Source organism: Rhodnius prolixus, unplaced genomic scaffold (assembly GCF_049639745.1).
Source record: "Rhodnius prolixus isolate KJV_2025 unplaced genomic scaffold, Rpr scaffold_6, whole genome shotgun sequence".
NCBI lineage: Eukaryota > Metazoa > Arthropoda > Insecta > Hemiptera > Reduviidae > Rhodnius > Rhodnius prolixus.
This window is the reverse complement of record NW_027411634.1, coordinates 21,747,086-21,766,565: the sequence shown is the minus strand read 5'-3', so window position 1 is coordinate 21,766,565 and position 19,480 is coordinate 21,747,086. Positions and strand designations below refer to the sequence as shown.

At 32.9% G+C, this 19,480-nt stretch overlaps 1 protein-coding gene and 1 long non-coding RNA gene across 8 annotated transcripts in view; one reads left to right on the top strand and one right to left on the bottom strand.

Annotated features, from left to right (window-relative positions):
- Ca-alpha1T (Ca[2+]-channel protein alpha[[1]] subunit T) overlaps positions 1-19,480 on the bottom strand; it is a 673,619-nt gene that overhangs the window by 187,174 nt on the left and 466,965 nt on the right. The gene's annotated exons all lie outside the window — the stretch shown is intronic.
- The window catches only part of LOC141460532 (uncharacterized), a 113,830-nt gene continuing 101,155 nt past the window's right edge, over positions 6,806-19,480 (top strand). Inside the window, exons 1-2 of the long non-coding RNA XR_012462120.1 lie at positions 6,806-7,049; positions 7,149-7,253. This is a non-coding gene — a long non-coding RNA (uncharacterized lncRNA). The remainder of the gene's footprint in view (positions 7,050-7,148; positions 7,254-19,480) is intronic.

Sequence of the window (19,480 nt, the reverse complement as noted above, 5' to 3'; positions counted from 1 at the left end):
CTTGGCGAGCGTAGTTAAGTACATGCCCTTACTTGTTTTCTCTATGGTTCAGTTTTGCTTAAATAGTACTGTGCTTTTTTGTGTTGATAAATCACCTACATTTTCCCACAGTGTGCAATACTTAGGGATTGTTTTAAATAGGGGGACGAAATTTGGGCACTTTACCCTAAATAATTTATTCATCAGCAGTAACAATACAGTTTATAATTCTTTAAGAAAGAATTAACTATCATGAATCTAGTCATAATTAATTGATATATGAAAAACCAAACAACCAGCGGCCAAACCAAACCAAACATTTGACTCGCTCGTTAAAACAGTTTTTATAATTTCACTAAAATATGGTGTTATTAAAGGGAGGTAATGAAGTTTTATATTCTTCACCATTAGTCAACTTATTTTATTGCCAAAGTCTAAAAAAAACTGGATCCACAGATAGCCATGTTACATTAATATTTACGAGAATTACATTCTAGTTCGAAAGAATTTATCAACTTCAAGAAAAATGAGATGCCTTATTATCAGAGTATGTAATGGTAAAATATTGCATGAGATGAAAAATTTATGTTAGAATAAAATGAGAGAAGTGCTTTGTATGGTTATACTTATTCCAACGTCATGTAAATTTATATAAAAAGTTAAGAGAAATTTTTCTACTGTAAATATGTATTAGATACTTTCTTTTTCTAGAGTGTGGCAATTTTTTTTTAAACGCGTAATTTGGGTTAAAATATTATTTAAATGCTGCTTGTTGAACACTGATTTAATCTAGTAAAAACATTTATCCACTTTCGATTTAAGCGCTAAATGAACGATTCACTTGTCAAATCGATTAATTCCATAAAACAAAAAGTTGAGAAAAATGAGAAACTAGTATAAATTTTTTTAAAATTCCTGTTAAACAATAGATTCAAATAAACGATGTAGACTGTATTGCTGTAGTTGTATCTTTTATCAGGACAGCGATTCTACTTTTGTTTTATGAAAGAATAAGTTGTGCGAATCGGGTCTTCAGGAACAATCTATTGTTTCTTCCAGTTCCCTAATTTTCACATCTTACGTTATTCTGTAGTCAATAGTTTACAGCAGTTAATGTAATAATTTTGTTTTTGTATTTAAGAACAAATTTTTTAATGTATTTATTTCAAATGCCATCAAATTTTCTTTCTTTTTTACGACACAGAATGTCCTTAAACGGAATGTTCGAAAACAAAATGAAGAGGGCAGTGGTAAAAAACAAAAAACAATCAATTTTAATATAATTATTATAAATAATTAATCCTTCAACACTAATTTTGTTCATCAGGAGTAACAAAACAATTTATATTTCTTTAAAAATATAAATGTCCGTGATGGTGAACCTATGACACACGAGTCAAAGGTGACATGAGTACTCATTTTGGGTGACACGTGTCGAAAGGGACAAAAAATTATTATATAATTTTAAAAATTATAGCGATTTGTGGAGTACTTTAAAGAAATTCTACTTCTTATTCTTCTTGCTTGGCTCTACAACCATTCTTCTTGCTCAATGGGCCTTGGCCTCCTCTATCCTCTTCCGCCGATCCTCTCTATTTAATGAAGCAGCTTCTTTCCAACTGCGGGTGTTCAGCATGTTCTTGGACTCCTCGCTGACACCTAGGGGTGTCCAACTCGTTCTTCACATTTTGCGCAGCTCATTTTCCTCCAATACCATTCTGGACATCTCGTTATCCGCCATTCTAATTACATGGCCTGCCCCAACGCAACCTACTTAATTTCACCAACTTAACGGTGTCCGGGGCCTGGAATAGGTGTATCAGCTCCGCGTTAGAGCGCCTTCTCCAGGGTTTCCCCCTCTCTGATAGGCCCATATATTTGCCGAAGAATTGGAAGAAGAAATTACAGTTTTTTTTTCACTGAGAATGAGGATCTGCCAAACTTTCTCGTCAGTTATGAGTCAGTCCATGTTGAATTTGATACCTGAATAAGTGAAGGTTTGTTAGAAAAGGTGATATTTATTAAAGAATGATGGACCAACAGGTGTGACCTGCATTGCATCATCGATTAGTAAAGAACACTAGGGTGTGACTGTTTTGATTTTGCACTCCACTAGATGACAATCTCAAGATGTTTATCTATAATTCCAGAAGATATAATGCTGCTAAAGATCAAAGTTTAAGCACTTCTTGAAGCAGTTGAATTTTATTTCAGTTTTATTTTTAACTTTGGCTTTATCCACTAAATTTTATAAATTGTTGGTACTGCGCGATTGATATTGTAATTGAACCTTTATAGAAATTAAGAATAATTGTATAAAACAAAAAATATTTTTATTTACTCAGGACAAAACCAGAATAAAAATAAAGTATTCAAATTCTGAAATTTTATTTTTATGGATAAAATTAAGTCTTAAGAAAAGAAAAACAAGACTAAATTATTAAATATTCCGAAGTAAGCGAGGGTAAAAGCAAGTTGATCCGTTTCCAATAACTTCCTGAATTAGGAATTGGAGACAAGTTTAGAAGATATTATTTACTATGGAAATCTGGTTGCTAGAGGGACGGGCATATACGTTGTAGCAAAAATAGAACGGAGCTTAAGTTGAACGCCTGTGGGTTATTGTTGGATATTGTTTTCTAGTGCCACATCGAGGGGGGGGGGCAGAATTTCTCGGTTATACTCTCGGCAGTATAACCCAGGGTTTACAAAAAAAACCACCCACCGCAGCAATGACGATGCTAAGGATAAAATAGAAGGCCGGGTAGTCTGGAAACTGGTTACCCACTTGTTCTTCTTTCTATTAAGGCTGCGTTCAGTTACTTTTGGTTCCAGTTTTATATTCTCCAGTATTTGGTTGAAGTCTTTTCATAACTAAACAGTGCCCTCAGAAAATAAAAACCCTTCCAATCTAACAAACTTATATATCAATTTCATACAACATGGCGAGAAAAAAAACAAAGCAAAAATCTTGAGTTTTCCATTCAATCATAAACGGGAAACTTTCTTTAATATAACTAGAACCAGTAACTTGTCTTCACAGGTTATAGGGAAAAGGAAAAACTAGTTATTTTTCTCTATTTTACTAGAATAATTCACTTTATCTACAATTTTATACCAATTTTCCTTTAAAACTCATAAAATATTATCTGTCTCACTTTACTATTCTCCAGTTGAAATACTTTTAGTAAAGTTCCTCTTTACTTAGTGAAAAATTTAGTTTAGAAACTACCCTTCAAGTATTTGGGACCATTTATTATGAATTATTACAAGCCACAAATGTAATAAAATATAGATATCTTCAATTATCCCAAACTTTTTTCCAATTATTTCTAGGAAAAACCCTATTTATATTTTTTTTTACTAATTTTTCCCCCATAGGTATTTGATAAACTACCGAATTATGCTACAAAAATTGAAAATGCCCAAACTAACCATTTCCAATACATGATATTTACTGTTTTATTTACTCTGCTTTGATTGGTGGAGGTGTGGCCTAGTTTAACCTACGTCATCAGCCAACAATACAAACAGACCGCCCACGTTTCACACTTCCAATTGCCAATGAGATTATCCCACTCTTTTTTCCAATTATTTCTAGGAAAAACACTATTTAAATTTTTTTTACTAATTTTTCACCCATAGGTATTTGATAAACTATCGAATTATGCTATAAAAATTGAAAACGTAAAAATGCCCAAACTAACCATTTTCAATACATGATATTTACTGTTTTATACTTCCGAATCAAAAATATCTTCCAGAAGTCAAATAATAGTAAAATATATAAGAAAGAATGAAAGTAATAAGCGTCATTTTTATAAGTGGCCAACTCTGTTTTGATTGGTGGAGGTGTGGCCTAGTTTAACCTACGTCATCAGCCAACAATACAAATAGACCGCCCACGTTTCACACTTCCAATTGCCAATGAGATTATCCCACTCTTTTTTCCTATTATTTCTAGGAAAAACACTATTTAAATTTTTTTTACTAATTTTTCACCCATAGGTATTTGATAAACTATCGAATTATGCTATAAAAATTGAAAACGTAAAAATGCCCAAACTAACCATTTTCAATACATGATATTTACTGTTTTATACTTCCGAAGAAATCCAGAATCAAAAATATCTTCCAGAAGTCAAATAATAGTAAAATATATAAGAAAGAATGAAAGTAAAAAGCGTCATTTTTATAAGTGGCCAACTCTGTTTTTATTGGTGGAGGTGTGGCCTAGTTTAACCTACGTCATCAGCCAACAATACAAACAGACCGCCCACGTTTCACACTTCCAATTGCCAATGAGATTATCCCATTCTTTTTTCCAATTATTTCTAGGAAAAACACTATTTAATTTTTTTTTACTAATTTTTCATCCATAGGTATTTGATAAACTATCGAATAATGCTATAAAAATTGAAAACGTAAAAATGCCCAAACTAACCATTTTCAATACATGATATTTACTGTTTTATACTTCCGAAGAAATCCAGAATCAAAAATATCTTCCAGAAGTCAAATAATAGTAAAATATATAAGAAAGAATGAAAGTAAAAAGCGTCATTTTTATAAGTGGCCAACTCTGCTTTGATTGGTGAAGGAGTGGCTTAGTTTAACCTACGTCATCAGCCAACAATACAAACAGACCGCCCACGTTTCACACTTCCAATTGCCAATGAGATTATCCCATTCTTTTTTCCAATTATTTCTAGGAAAAACACTATTTAATTTTTTTTTACTAATTTTTCATCCATAGGTATTTGATAAACTATCGAATAATGCTATAAAAATTGAAAACGTAAAAATGCCCAAACTAACCATTTTCAATACATGATATTTACTGTTTTATACTTCCGAAGAAATCCAGAATCAAAAATATCTTCCAGAAGTCAAATAATAGTAAAATATATAAGAAAGAATGAAAGTAAAAAGCGTCATTTTTATAAGTGGCCAACTCTGTTTTTATTGGTGGAGGTGTGGCCTAGTTTAACCTACGTCATCAGCCAACAATACAAACAGACCGCCCACGTTTCACACTTCCAATTGCCAATGAGATTATCCCATTCTTTTTTCCAATTATTTCTAGGAAAAACACTATTTAATTTTTTTTTACTAATTTTTCATCCATAGGTATTTGATAAACTATCGAATAATGCTATAAAAATTGAAAACGTAAAAATGCCCAAACTAACCATTTTCAATACATGATATTTACTGTTTTATACTTCCGAAGAAATCCAGAATCAAAAATATCTTCCAGAAGTCAAATAATAGTAAAATATATAAGAAAGAATGAAAACAAATTACTTTCAATCTTATTTTTTTTAATTACATGGGACTCCACCTGGATAAACGTTTGACATCGAACCTTCATACTAGACTAAAACGAACTGAATTGAACCACAGGCACAGAATGCTAAAGAATCTACTAGACAAACGCTCCAAACTCACTTTACAATAAAAACAATTATACAACACTGCTAGCTCCAGTATGGACTTACAGAATGGAACTATACGATATACTGCCAATCGCACAAACCTCAATTCGCGATCAATCCGAATTCCTACGAACCATAGTCAATGCTAACCTTTTACATCTCAAACATCACCATCCATATCGACTTGAAAATTCCCTTCGTTTCCGCCAAAGTCAGACTCCGTTGCATGAAAATTTCATTCCAAACTATTTTCCTCATTCAAATCCACTTGCCCAAACTCTCTCAACCTCAACTATACCCACAAACCCTGCTAGACGTTTGAAGCGCCGCTGGCCACGCTACCACCGGAATGGCCGACGCCGGCTATCCAGAGAGTCAGTACTCCCTAACGTCTTAAGGGCCTATTTCGGCTGTTTATCACTGGATGGACGACGTTCAAGGAATCAAGCCAGTGTATGTGCACTAACCATAAGTTCACCTTCATACTTATAGTACATTCATCCGTTTTACTTGTTTTACTTACAGTACAGTTGTAAAATTCTTAAAGAGAGAATAAAATAATTTGGTATATACAGAGTTGTTGACTACAGTTTATTGTAACTGTTGACACTAATATTTGTTTTGTATGAAATAAAAAAATTATTAAACAACGTCCTGATTTTTTTATCTGTCCTAGTCCTAGTTTTTGAGAAATTATAACTAGATTATTGATGATTTTAATTTTTGGTCAGTATTACCTCAATGATCCATGTGGTTGAATCTTTTGAATAAATTTTAATTTAATGCAAGAATAAAAGAAGGATACAGTGTTGCAGTAACCCCAAATCTTTGGGCTTTATAACTGAAAGATTAAACTAATTAATAAATGGTGAAATAATTTAATAGGATATCTCGAAATGATAGGCGAAGATTTTATATTCAATTAAACAGCAGGAGTACTTTACGGATATATTATTAACAAGCTATGGCAAAATAGCGCCCCTCATTCATCTAGTATAATATTTATAACGGCTCAATGTAACGAGAATATAGACAGAGAATCATCTGGAGATTAGGTAATATCTTGAGTGAGTGAGATAGAGAATGGGGAAAAAAAGGAAAGTCTATTACTGAAAAGCACCTAAGGGTAAAAATTTTCTAAAAGATTTCTTGCTGAAATAACCAAGTATATTGGGTGAATGCGCCTGCTCCCCAATACCCTGCACAGAATAGAAGGGCTCAATTTATTTTATCCTTCATGTATACCTTATAACGTGGTTTATATGAGGTATTTACTAAGAGATGTTGTTTGGTAATAATATTCAACCCTTTTTTTAAAAACCAGTATTAATATAATATCATCTGAAGATTTTATAAAGTATTTTATTTTAAGTAAACACTGCTTTGCCGGTCTGATTACTATTAGGAAGGTTACAATCTCCAGTTTCTAAATACTTTACTGTCTAGCTTAAAGTAGTATCATCTAAATGCGTGAATATGGAGGCTGGGAATTTACGTGTTTAAAAGGCCACTGCCTTAATTATTAATATTTTGTTCTAGGGTAAAAAAAACAATTACCTTAAAAGTTAAAGCGGAATTAAAAATTAATAATAGTGATACATATTGTTGAGGTTTGTTATAAAGAATTACAAAGTACGTTTTCACATTGTATTAGGTTATAGCAGATAATGTAACGAATTTCACGGTACTTAGCTCATCTCGCTGTCCCTTCTAACAAAATTGCTGTTGCAGTTTCTGTGAATCTTCAGCCGACATGTGAATTGAACAAATGTTAAATACTGTAATACGTACTTCTCTTTCGAAATATGTGGACTAAGGACCAAGTTATCGAAATATGTGAGTAAATTTCCCAGTAAACAATTTATGGTTATGAATTTTTTGTGTGATACCTTTTAAGTGTACCTACAGAATTGCCAGGCATGCCACGTTTACTTTCTAACGGGACTCCTGTTCACATGTCTTCTTCAACAGCAATCCTTTTCCTTGTACAGGATCTGGTGCTCTTCCTTGGGCTCTTCATAGGCAAACGACTCACACACTAGACTTAAAAGGACAAGCAATGGCAAAACTTCTTTACAGACTACTTGGACGATGGTCCAAATTGCTCTTAGAACTCAAATGTTTAATATACAATACTATCCTCAAACTTACGGACTAGAGCTGTGGATTCAAGACATTCCACTCAAAACTACTGCGTCAGATAGCTGACGCTCCCTTTCTACGTGACTAACTTTACTCTTCATAACCTCAACATCCCAGTCGTACAACAACAAGGCAAAATATCACGAGTTCCATGCTGCTCTTTCTACTTGCTCTAATCCTCTTGTACTGTCTCTCGCCTCCTCTGACATCTCTAACAATGATTTTTGTTTTTTTTTCGACCCTTTGTTCAAACAAATTGTGATGCCACATACTTCGGACAAACATCACAATATCTAAACAAGAGACTATACCAACACCAACACGACTGCAAAACTAAAAAACCTAATGATATCTTATCTGCTCTAACTAAACACCACCTAGACTTACAACACGAATTTGACTTTGACAACACTTCCATACTTGCAACTAACACCAACAGAAACAAACGGAACATATTAGAAATGATACACATTAAAAGACAACAAAAATCTATTAACTTTAGAACAGACACGAACAGTCTTTCACATTTCTACAATAACATTCTTCAGACAGTAACTTAACAAATTATTCACCACATTCCTTAGGTTTTTCCAGCCCTATTGTTTTCACCCCTCCCTTACCTCTATATAAACCCGCTTTTCCGTGAATTCCTTAACAGTTATGATGATATACTCATAGCTCTACATTGAACTTCACAAACTTTTTTATAATGTAAGTCTTTCCAAATATTTATCTATCTATTTAATTTTGTTTTTTTAGAAATAATCTTTATTTATGTATTTTTATTTTTTCAATTTTATCTATATTAGTGTAATATTCATTTTGTACAGACCCTGAAGAAGGTAGTAAAAATTACCGAAACGTTGGTATAAAGCAAAAAAGTTGTTTTTATTCAAGACCGCACCTCGATATTCACCAAAAATCATCTATAACAATCCTCCTCGCCGACTGAATCGCCAAAGGCCTCGCGACCTCCTTGCCGTCTGAAGACCATAACCATCATTAATATCCTGTAGAGTGTGCTACCGCTGGGTAGTTTCTTTCCTCCTGCTCTTCAAGCATCAATATACGAGTATCTCATCTAACTTCTAATTTATTCATTGTATATACAGGTATTTATACAGATTTTAAATAACTAAATACATTTTTTAAAAATGTATAAATATACATATGTATGTACATTTTTTATGCATTACAAATAAATTAAAGATATTAAAGTAGGCAATATTTTTACATATTTCAACTTTAGATATACGCACTTGGTTTTACCAACGTAAAGTTCTGTGAAGCTGTGGTGTTTCATTATTTCAGAGAGAAATATCATTAATAATTTACTTGTTATATTATATTATTTTTTATTTCAACAAAGAAACAAAGAGACCGCAAGCAAAAGGTGGAATAATCTTTGTAATATTATATTTTCGTTACATTATATTTGCTGAAACCTTAAAAATTGCTGGATTATTGTGGTTGTAGATGGGATGTAGTATTTCTTTTTGTAGCAGAGTTAAACATCGTTTTAAAGGAAAACTTTTTTTCCTCTTCAACAGTTTTATGTAACAAAAAAACTGAAAATGTGATAATAATTTAAGGAACTGTGTTTTTTCCTCTGCTTTGTTTTAGGGTATTTAACTATTAAGGAAATAAATTTACGGCCAATACGAGGGACGTTTGAAAAGTCCGTGCAAAAATAAAAACTACTTAATTTTTTGGGGTAAACCTTTTTTATTTTTCAACATAGTCTCCTTTTAGGCTTATACACTTCGTCCAACACTGCTCTAGTTTGTTGATCCCTTCCGAATAATAGGATTTGTCCAAGTCTGAAAAATAGCCATTCGTTTCTGCAATCACCTCCTCGTTTGAATAAAATCTTTTTCCCGCCAGCCATTTCTTCATATTGGGGAACAAATAGTAGTCCGAGGGAGCCAAGTCTGGAGAATAGAGGGGATGTGAAACGAGTTGGAACCCTATTTCCATTAATTTTGCGACCACAACTGCTGAGGTGTGAGCTGGTGCGTTGTCGTAATGGAAAAGGACTTTTTTGTGGGCATATCGTGGGCGTTTTTCTTGTAGCTCGGTTTTCAAACGGTCCAATAACGATGAATAATATGCACCTGTAATAGTTTTACCCTTTTCCAGATAGTCGATGAGGATTATTCCTTGCGAATCCCAAAAGACAGTCGCCATAATCTTTCCGGCCGAAGGAACGGTCTTCGCCTTTTTTTGGCGCAGATTCCCCCTTGGTAACCCATTGTTTAGATTGTTCAGAGGTCTCAGGAGTGTAGTGATGTATCCATGTTTCATCCACAGTAACGCTTAAAGTCCTGCGGATTCTTCTGGAACAGCTGCAAACCGTCCTTGCAACACTTCACACGATTTCGTTTTTGGTCAAGCGTGAGCAATCGCGGCACCCATCTTGCGGATAGCTTTGTCATGTCCAAATGTTGATGCAAAATATTATGTACCCGTTCATTCGAGATGCCCACAGCACTAGCAATCTCACGCACCTTCACTCTTCTGTCATCCATCACCATATCATGGATTTTATCAATGATTTCTGGAGTAGTAACCTCAACAGGGCGTCCAGAACGTTCAGCGTCACTTGTGCCCATATGGCCACTCCGAAAATTTTGAAACCACTTATAAACTGTTCTAATCGAAGGTGCAGAGTCACCATAAAGTTTATCAAGCTTCTCTTTAGTCTCCTGAGGCGTTTTGCCTTTCATAAAGTAGTGTTTAATCAACACACGAAATTCTTTTTCGTCCATTTTTTGAAAATCACTCGACTTCCTCGATTCAAACGAATGCCAAACACAAAGAAATAGACCGATCTGGCTGAAACTTGGCGTGTGTTCTTCCAAGAGATGCTACTAACTAAACATAACCTCGATACGCGCCAGTAGTGCTATCTCTCTGACTTTGCACGGACTTTTCAAACGACCCTCGTATTATGATTATCAAGCAATCTTAATTGCACAATCAGTATGAAGTTTTACAGTTTTTAGGCAAAGTTTTTCACGAAAATATAAAATTACTTTAAATTGTAAAAAATTAAACTAAGGATTCAAGATTGGCGTGGAATCGGTCAAATAAAAAAAACAACTCGTCTTTTTGCCAACGTTTCGACTCTCTTCAGGACGTGGCTATGCAGGTTGGTTGAGTTACAGAAACTGTAACCTTCCTCGCCAATCTTGAATCCTTTGTTTAATAATTTACGATCACGAAGCCTATATATATTCATTTTACAAAATATTAGCAACCATTTATCAAGTTATAAATTTATTAGCTTTTGACTCTTACTTAAAATGAAGCCTTACCACTTACAACTTGGCTCATCTGATGAAGGGACCTCCTAATCTTCGTGGCACTATACGAGATCTTCAGATGAGTACCCATCGTAACAAACTAGAATTAGAACTACACTTTTACGTGGAGTATAAGCCTAAAATTTCTCAGCTGTATCGCTTCAAACAAAAACAGAAATTCCATTCAATAAGGTAAAATACGATGAACATAACAGGACAACATAAAAGTAAAGAATATACAATAATAATACAAAAAAAAAAGAAGCCATTTGGCTTGACATGAAAATAATAAACACAAGAGATCAATATATCAACATCTACAGCCAGGAAAATTGGTACACTACAAATATATACAAAAAGAAATACACCATTTTGTTGCAAATTGAACATACGAGATGTGCTGGCAATTCAATTTAAAAAATGACAGCAACTTTGGGACATTGGATTCTAAAAATTGTTGGTGAAAATTTATTTTGCTAGCGGTTAAAAATTTTTTATTGACACAAATAAGAAACAATTTGTTTTTTATAACTGTAAAAGTGCCACAACTTTAAAAAAAAATAATACACATGTAGCTGTTCTTTTCAAAAAGATCGTTTATCAATCTTTAAACTCTGCAGATTATTTGAATAAATGTAAATTTTTTTCTCTTGTAAATGCGAACCTATGTTTATATTTGTTCAACTGACGTTATACTAATAATTCAAAGCAAAGAAAGAACAGTGGACAGCCAATAAACATCGGTTTGTTCTATGTGGAATCATAGATCAAACTTTGACAGAAAGATAGGTTCAGAGTGGACGTCAGGCAGGTTCAATGGGGGCAGGTTGTGATATAGTGTTTTGGAAGCATGAATTTGTAAATGGGTGTTCCCCATTTCGAGACTAGCATGTAGCTATTTTTTAAAATTTAATTAATAAGATATTAAACAGTATAGTATGAGCTTATACACGTCCAGGAAATTTAATTTAGTAGATGGACGTTAAATTCCGCCTGGGGTACATTGCAAGAAAAAAAAGACTGTTATTCAACATATTTGTTCTAAGTGAAATCCTGAAAAACAGTTTCAGAAGGCCTATTATAATTTTGATATGGCTATGTGGGTAGCTATCTCTAAGGGTCCTTCCTCTAAGTTAATGCTACATGATCTTCAGGTGCACTTCTGCATACCTGAAGATTACTAGTGACTTCGCTTCAAGCATCCTTCAGAAAAAAAGATCCTTACATGTGTTGAAAAGTTTATACAATCCTTAAAAAAAATGAATGTTAAAAAGGAATATGGTTGAATCATGACGAAATGAACTTTTGTCTTTCACGGCAGACTTTTTATTTAGAACAGTCTTTCTCAAAAGTGGGCTAAAACGCCCCCTTGTAGTGGCTGTAGGCGTACAGAAGGGCGGTAAAAAGGGCCAGAGAAGGTATTGAAGCGGTTTATAGGAGGGGGCGCGATGGCTGATTTGTGTTTTTATAAGATTTTAAACTAATGTCAAAACCTATCTCTACAACACTGCATCGATTATTTCGTTAATTTTGGCTACATAATTGTACCCTGGATTGTGGTCGATTTGTTCAACGATTTTCAATAGCATTCCATCATTGTATTTGTGTAAACGTGGATTTAGTGCTGTGGCAACACTGCTAACTAAAAAGAGTAATCGTTTGCGTGTTACCGAACGCCTGTTACTGAGTAAATTCGAGCCTGATAACGTTTAAACAAGCTTGTTATAAATCATCAGATTCATTCTTCACATTAATTAGTTTTTAAATTTAAATTTTGTTTTAATTTGAATAAAAGTTTTTCTAAATATTATTTATAAAGTTGCGCTTTATTGCTCTCATTAGAACAGTCTCATTTAAAATGTAAGTTCGAACTCAGAAACAGGATAAGAATCATATGGTGTACTATCAATTAAATTAAAGTAATGGTTGTGATTGTGAATTTTAAGATGTGGTAAATTGGTCTAATGGTCAAGAGCATGGCTTTGTGAGTATTTTCTTCTTTATTTGTTAGAAAAAATTGTTTCGAGATTCTGCCCCAGACTATGGCACTTAAATATAGGCAGTTACATTATTTTTCTTTACTAGTCTCAACATTTGACAACTAGTGTTACTCTAAGGAGAATTAATAGATTTTAGCAGCGTAATAGACAAAACAATACTACCTCTTAAGAAACCATTGTATTGCAAAGAAAATTATAAATAACTTGATACGAAAATTAGGTATTTGCTTCATTATACGTTGAAATATAAGGTCGATAAAAAAAAAGCGACAAAAACATTTTGTCTAGCAGCCAACCACTTGTTGGTTTCAATCCTTTAGAATATATAGGTCACGTTACAAAGACCTGTATCTAAATTTCAATGTTCACAATCTCCTTCTATAATTCCTTTATCAGTGACTGCTTTTTAGCTTTTTTTATTTTATTTCAGACATTCAATTTTTTTCTTTTTGATTTTATGAATTACTGCCACATTTATTTATACAGATTGTATTTTAGGTCTTGTTTGTACTTGAACTATGAGTTGTTTTCGAGGTCTGGGGAAAACCACAAATATTTGGATTCACAGTAACAATAGGCTTGTAATGCTTCAATTGACAAATATACTGGAGGAAAAAAAAACAGTTCCTTTTATAATGTTCATTTCTTTCAAAATAATATTTGTTCTGCAGCCACTTCCACTATTTCATCCACATAACTTCAATGTGATAACAGTGCCTCTCTTTCGCTACATTCTTTTGCGAGGATTCCATGCGATAAGGATATCTTATCTTCACTTCAAGTAGGTTTCTTTCTTCCTAGAAATAATGCAATGATAACTGAATGTGTCTTTATTTAGAGCAGTGGTGGGCAAACTTTTTTAATGGGGGCCACAAAGTTTAAGAAATTCTAGAGGAGGGCCAGAATTATAGAAAAAATGCATTTTGTGTTAAAGCTTTTAATCATAATATTATAAAAATATTACAGCATTACACACTTGTGTAACTATGCGGCTAGTTTAGCTTCACCTATAGGTTATGCATCTATTATTCTACTAAGTAGAATCTACTTTATACTTCTCGACCGTCAAAACGTAATTATAGCGGGCCATATACTATCCATGTCGATGGACCCTCGGCGGGCCGGATTAAATAGTTTCGCGGGCCGGAGTTGGCCCGCGGGCCGTACTTTGCCCATCATTGATTTAGAGTGTAATGGATGACAGACAAGTAGTGTGCAATGTGTTTGTAAGAGAACTTAATATAAAAACTATGATATCTTTCTGCTTCGTAAATCCTATTTTATTCCCTCAAATGTAGCGAATCTGGATTCATTATAACAAAATATTTCTGGCACTACAAACAAATCGTACATGTACTTACAGTTCATTAAGTAACTTGTCTCTATTTCCAGAATAGCTACTACATTAAATATTTGTAAAAGTGCTATCAGAGGGTACTGACGACAACGCGACACAACCTGAATGTTAGGTTACAGCCTGGGAAGGTTTCAGCGTCACTTTAGAGTGTTTACGTTACATAGGGTGCGTTCCACTTGGCGACCACAACGACCAAAACATACTTTCAGGCGTTCCACTTGGCGACCGCGGTCGTTGTCGTGGCGAAAACGTCATTATTTTCGCCCACACAACGACCACAACGCCCCACCTTAAAAGCTGGGTCGAAGTGGGCGTTCAGAGTTGGCGCAATTTTTAAAACAAAATATGGCGACCGAAAAAATTATCTCATGTAAATGAAAGTATTATTTCATGTAAATAATAGAATGTGTTTCTCGAAAGTCGACAAAAAATAAATAAATAAATAATTACTTATCCCTTTACATACTAAATCACTGAATAACACAAAATCATTTACCTGAAATAACTTTTAAATTCTTCATTTGAATAAAGATCAATTACTCTGATAGCTAATAATACGTGGCCTAAGTTTTCGCTTTTTATCATTGCGATTTTGTAAAATTGCATTCCACTCTTCATCGGAACTAGATAAAGAACTTTCTAAAGCATTATTAATAAATATCCAACTGTTGCCACAAAAGACACTTTAATTTTATTTAAACGTAAATTTTATAAATACTCCAAAATGCAATATAAAAAATTGAATTATATATATTCTTTTAATATAAGTCAACTTTACCAATAATTAATAAAGTTTATTATAACTGCTTATAAATGGGGTTTAAATTAATAAATAACCTCTTCAAGCTTCTAACTTATTTTCGAAGCCGCCATATGTAATGTTTACATGAACGGTTAAAACGCCCACAGTCCGTTCCACTTGGGTTTTCGATCGCAACGCCCACAAGCAAGTGGAACGGGCAAAATCGCGGTCGTGGTCGTGGTCGTTGTGGTCGCCAAGTGGAACGCACCCATAGTGTTTAACGACGGTGACATATAAACTAGTAATTTAATTATTCTTTACAGGTATTTTATTGTTTTAATTATTTATGTAGGTATTAATGTTTTGTATTAATTTATTTATAAAATTATATTCTTTACAGAATAATAAAATCTGTTTCGAAAACCGTCTTACAAATTAAATTACTAGTTTATATGTCACCGTCGTTAAACACTATGGGTGCGTTCCACTTGGCGACCACAACGACCACGACCACGACCGCGATTTTGCCCGTTCCACTTGCTTGTGGGCGTTGCGATCGAAAACCCAAGTGGAACGGACTGTGGGCGTTTTAACCGTTCATGTAAACATTACATATGGCGGCTTCGAAAATAAGTTAGAAGCTTGAAGAGGTTATTTATTAATTTAAACCCCATTTATAAGCAGTTATAATAAACTTTATTAATTATTGGTAAAGTTGACTTATATTAAAAGAATATATATAATTCAATTTTTCATAGTCGTGTAACACTATGAAAACACTCTATATAACGTAAACACTCTAAAGTGACGCTGAACCTTCCCAGGCTGTAACCTTACATTCAGGTTGTGTCGCGTTGTCGTCAGCACCCTCTGATGGCACTTTTACATATTAAATAAGAGTCATGTTCTTAAAAGTTTTTTTTTTTTTAAAGGTAGATCAAATTTGTTGTAAATTTGTTATTATTCATTACCAATAAGTATACACTAGCTTGATTTTGGACATGAAGGGAATCAAGTTAATTGAAAATATAACAGATTCATATAAATATGAGTCATTGAAACTGCCTCAAGAAATAATAATTTGGAACCTCTGCATTTTTAATCGTTTCAATCGTTTCTAAACTTCGAGTTAGACATTAAGACGATGCAAAAAAAAAGAAGAAAATATCACTATGAAAAATGAAAAACTGAACCCACATCTACAGTTGAAGTAAAGGAAAGAACGGTAACAGTTTATAAGGAGCAAAAGAGTTTACCTGGAAGAAGATGTATAAAAAGGTGAAGAGAGATGAAGTCCGTCCAACAATTCCCTCAAGTGGCTCTCCAATAGCTGGCTGCGCCCTACAATACACAAACTTCTACTTTTTTGTTTGACAGTCTTTCGCATTACTTTTTTATTTTATTTTATTTTTTCACTTGTTCTTCTGAACTCATACTTTTAGTTTCTTTTTCTTTGTTGCATGATTTTACTTCATTTTACTTTTTCTTTCTCTTCTTCTTGTTTAAAGTGGGTAACTTCGTTTATTTTATCATTCGCAATCTTTAAAAAAAAACTTTTATATAGGAAAAATTGTTAATAGTACTTTTTCACGAGTAGGGAAAGCTTACTCAAGTCGTATTAGGTAAAAAGCATGCCTAGAATTAAAAAAATACATTTGATTGAATTGTAGAGAAAAGTAAGCTCTATACATTTGATTGAATTGTAGAGAAAAGTAAGCTCTATATCTGGTATAAATTCCAACAGATTAGTGATGATACTTAATGAGATATGGAAGGTTAAATTTTTGATGGCTTCAAATTCGTTCAAATTTTAAACGTTTATATCTCTTTTTCTATTGTTTGGATTATAATGAATTCTTTACGGAATTATAGAGAAAAGTTAGTTCTATTAGTGGTATAAATTGCATGATGCTAGTGATAATAGGTAATGAGATATGGAAGGTTAAATTTTGGATTATTTCGATTACGTATTCGAAATCCTTCAAATTTCAAACGTTTATATCTCGTTTTGTATTTATCGGAATTTAATGAATTTTTTACCAAATTGTAGAGAATAGTATGCTGTGTATCTGCTATGAATTGCAATAGTTTAGCGATCGTAGATAACGAGATATAGAAGGCTAAATTTTTGATGGCTTCAAATTCGTTCAAATTTTAAACGTTTATATCTCTTTTTCTACTGTTTGGATTTTAATGAACTCTTTATGGAATTATAGAGAAAAGTTAGTTCTATTAGTGGTATAAATTGCATGATGCTAGTGATAATAGGTAATGAGATATGGAAGGTTAAATTTTGGATTATTTCGATTACGTATTCGAAATCCTTCAAATTTCAAACGTTTATATCTCGTTTTGTATCTATCGAAATTTAATGAATTTTTTACCAAATTGTAGAGAATAGTATGCTGTATATCTGCTATGAATTGCAATAGTTTAGCGATCGTAGATAACGAGATATAGAAGGCTAAATTTTTGATGGCTTCAAATTCGTTCAAATTTTAAACGTTTATATCTCTTTTTCTATTGTTTGGATTATAATGAATTCTTTACGGAATTATAGAGAAAAGTTAGTTCTATTAGTGGTATAAATTGCATGATGCTAGTGATAATAGGTAATGAGATATGGAAGGTTAAATTTTGGATTATTTCGATTACGTATTCGAAATCGTTCAAATTTCAAACGTTTATATCTCGTTTTGTATCTATCAGAATCCAATGAATTTTTTACCAAATTGTAGAGAAAAGTAAGCTGTATATCAGCTATGAATTGCAATAGTTTAGTGGTAGCAGATAACGAGATATAGAGGGTTAAATTTTATGTTTCATAGTAAAAGAACTCTAAAGGTACCACAGCTGTACTAGAAAGCAACACTATTAATTAATACATCGACACAGTTTTATAATAATGCGATTAATAAAAAAATCTCCACTTATAATAATTAAAATTATTTGCTTCTGATTAACTTTTAAGAGCATTATTGTCATAAAGAAATGCCATTATGGAAATGAACCAAATTTTATTAGTTCCAGGAAAATATACAAAACATGTAATCAAATAATAATTTATTATCTAGGCATTCTTGCTACGAATAGAGAACTAGAAATTCCAAACAGTTTGAAACATTGAAATATTGTTAAGTGTTGACAGTAAAATCTATTATTTGTAATTGGATTTTATAGTCGCCTATTTTGTGGTTAAACGTTCATTAGATGCTTCCTGCTTTAATGGATGTAATAGTTACTTTAATAAACTATTACAGTTTACAGGAAGTTACGAATAGTATTAACTTTATGTAATTATAATGCTATTTATACGTTTATATTACAAATAGAGGTATAGTTCTTTTTAATTAGTAAGTATTTTATTAATTATTGCATTGAAAGTATTGTGTAGATTTACAGCTATTAATTTTTACCATATACGGGGTGACCAGAGTTATATGCTCCACCCACTTTTTTTTTTAACGGCGGGAAATTTCGAAAATATAAAAAACACGTATTTAATCATTTTTAGTCTAGTTTATTTTCAGTGATTGACCCATTTGTTTAAACCACTGTATCTCGAGATACAGCATCAAACTTTTGTTTTTCAAATTGAACGTTATATTTTTTGTTGCATATTTTTGTAGTATTTGAGCTCCTAAAAACAACAAAAAATTTTTGAAATCGGTTAGGTTTTTCAAAAGTTATGGTAATTTTTTTTTTTTTTTTTTTTTTTTTTTTTTTTTTTTTTTTTTTAGAATTTAAAATATGAAAAACAAATTTCAGTTTACTGTCAAAATTACGTTATTTGTTTTAAAGAATCTATTCAAACTGGGCACAATCAACGGATAGGCAAGCCAAAACTCTGGACTCCCACGCTTTGCTTGTAGCAGCACTTATGGTGGCGCCACAAAAGATCTAAGCAGGCTAGAGTTATTCGACGTTCAGGTTGTTTTTTCTACAAACGTTTGGTGTGGAGTTTTAGAAAATCAACTAATCGGCCCATACTTCTACAGAGAGAACTTAACTGGTGCAAGGTATCTAACTTTTTTTGAAGAGACATTTTGCCAGTTCCGCTTGAAGATGTTCCTCTACAACGTCGGCTAGATATGTATTTTCAACAAGATGGTTGTCCGGCACATAATGCGAGAGTTTTTCGAGGTTACCTAGACAGAAATTTCCATGAAAAGTGCTTAGGGGGACTCATTGTCCTATCCAATGGCTACTTCGATCTCTGAACTTAACCCAAATAGACTATTTTTTGGTGGGGGATATCTAAAAAATAAAGTGCACAGTAACCTTAATCCCGTGGCTTCAGTCCATGATCTGAAACGTCGAATAACTCTAGCCTGCCTAGATCTTGACTTCGCCACCATAAGTGCTGCTACAAGCAAAGCGTGGGAGTCCAGAGTTTTGGCTTGCCTACCCGTTGATTGTGTCCAGTTTGAACAGATTCTTTAAAAAAAATAACGTAATTTTGACAATAAACTGATATTTTTTCCATATTTTAAATTACCATAACTTTTGAAAAACCT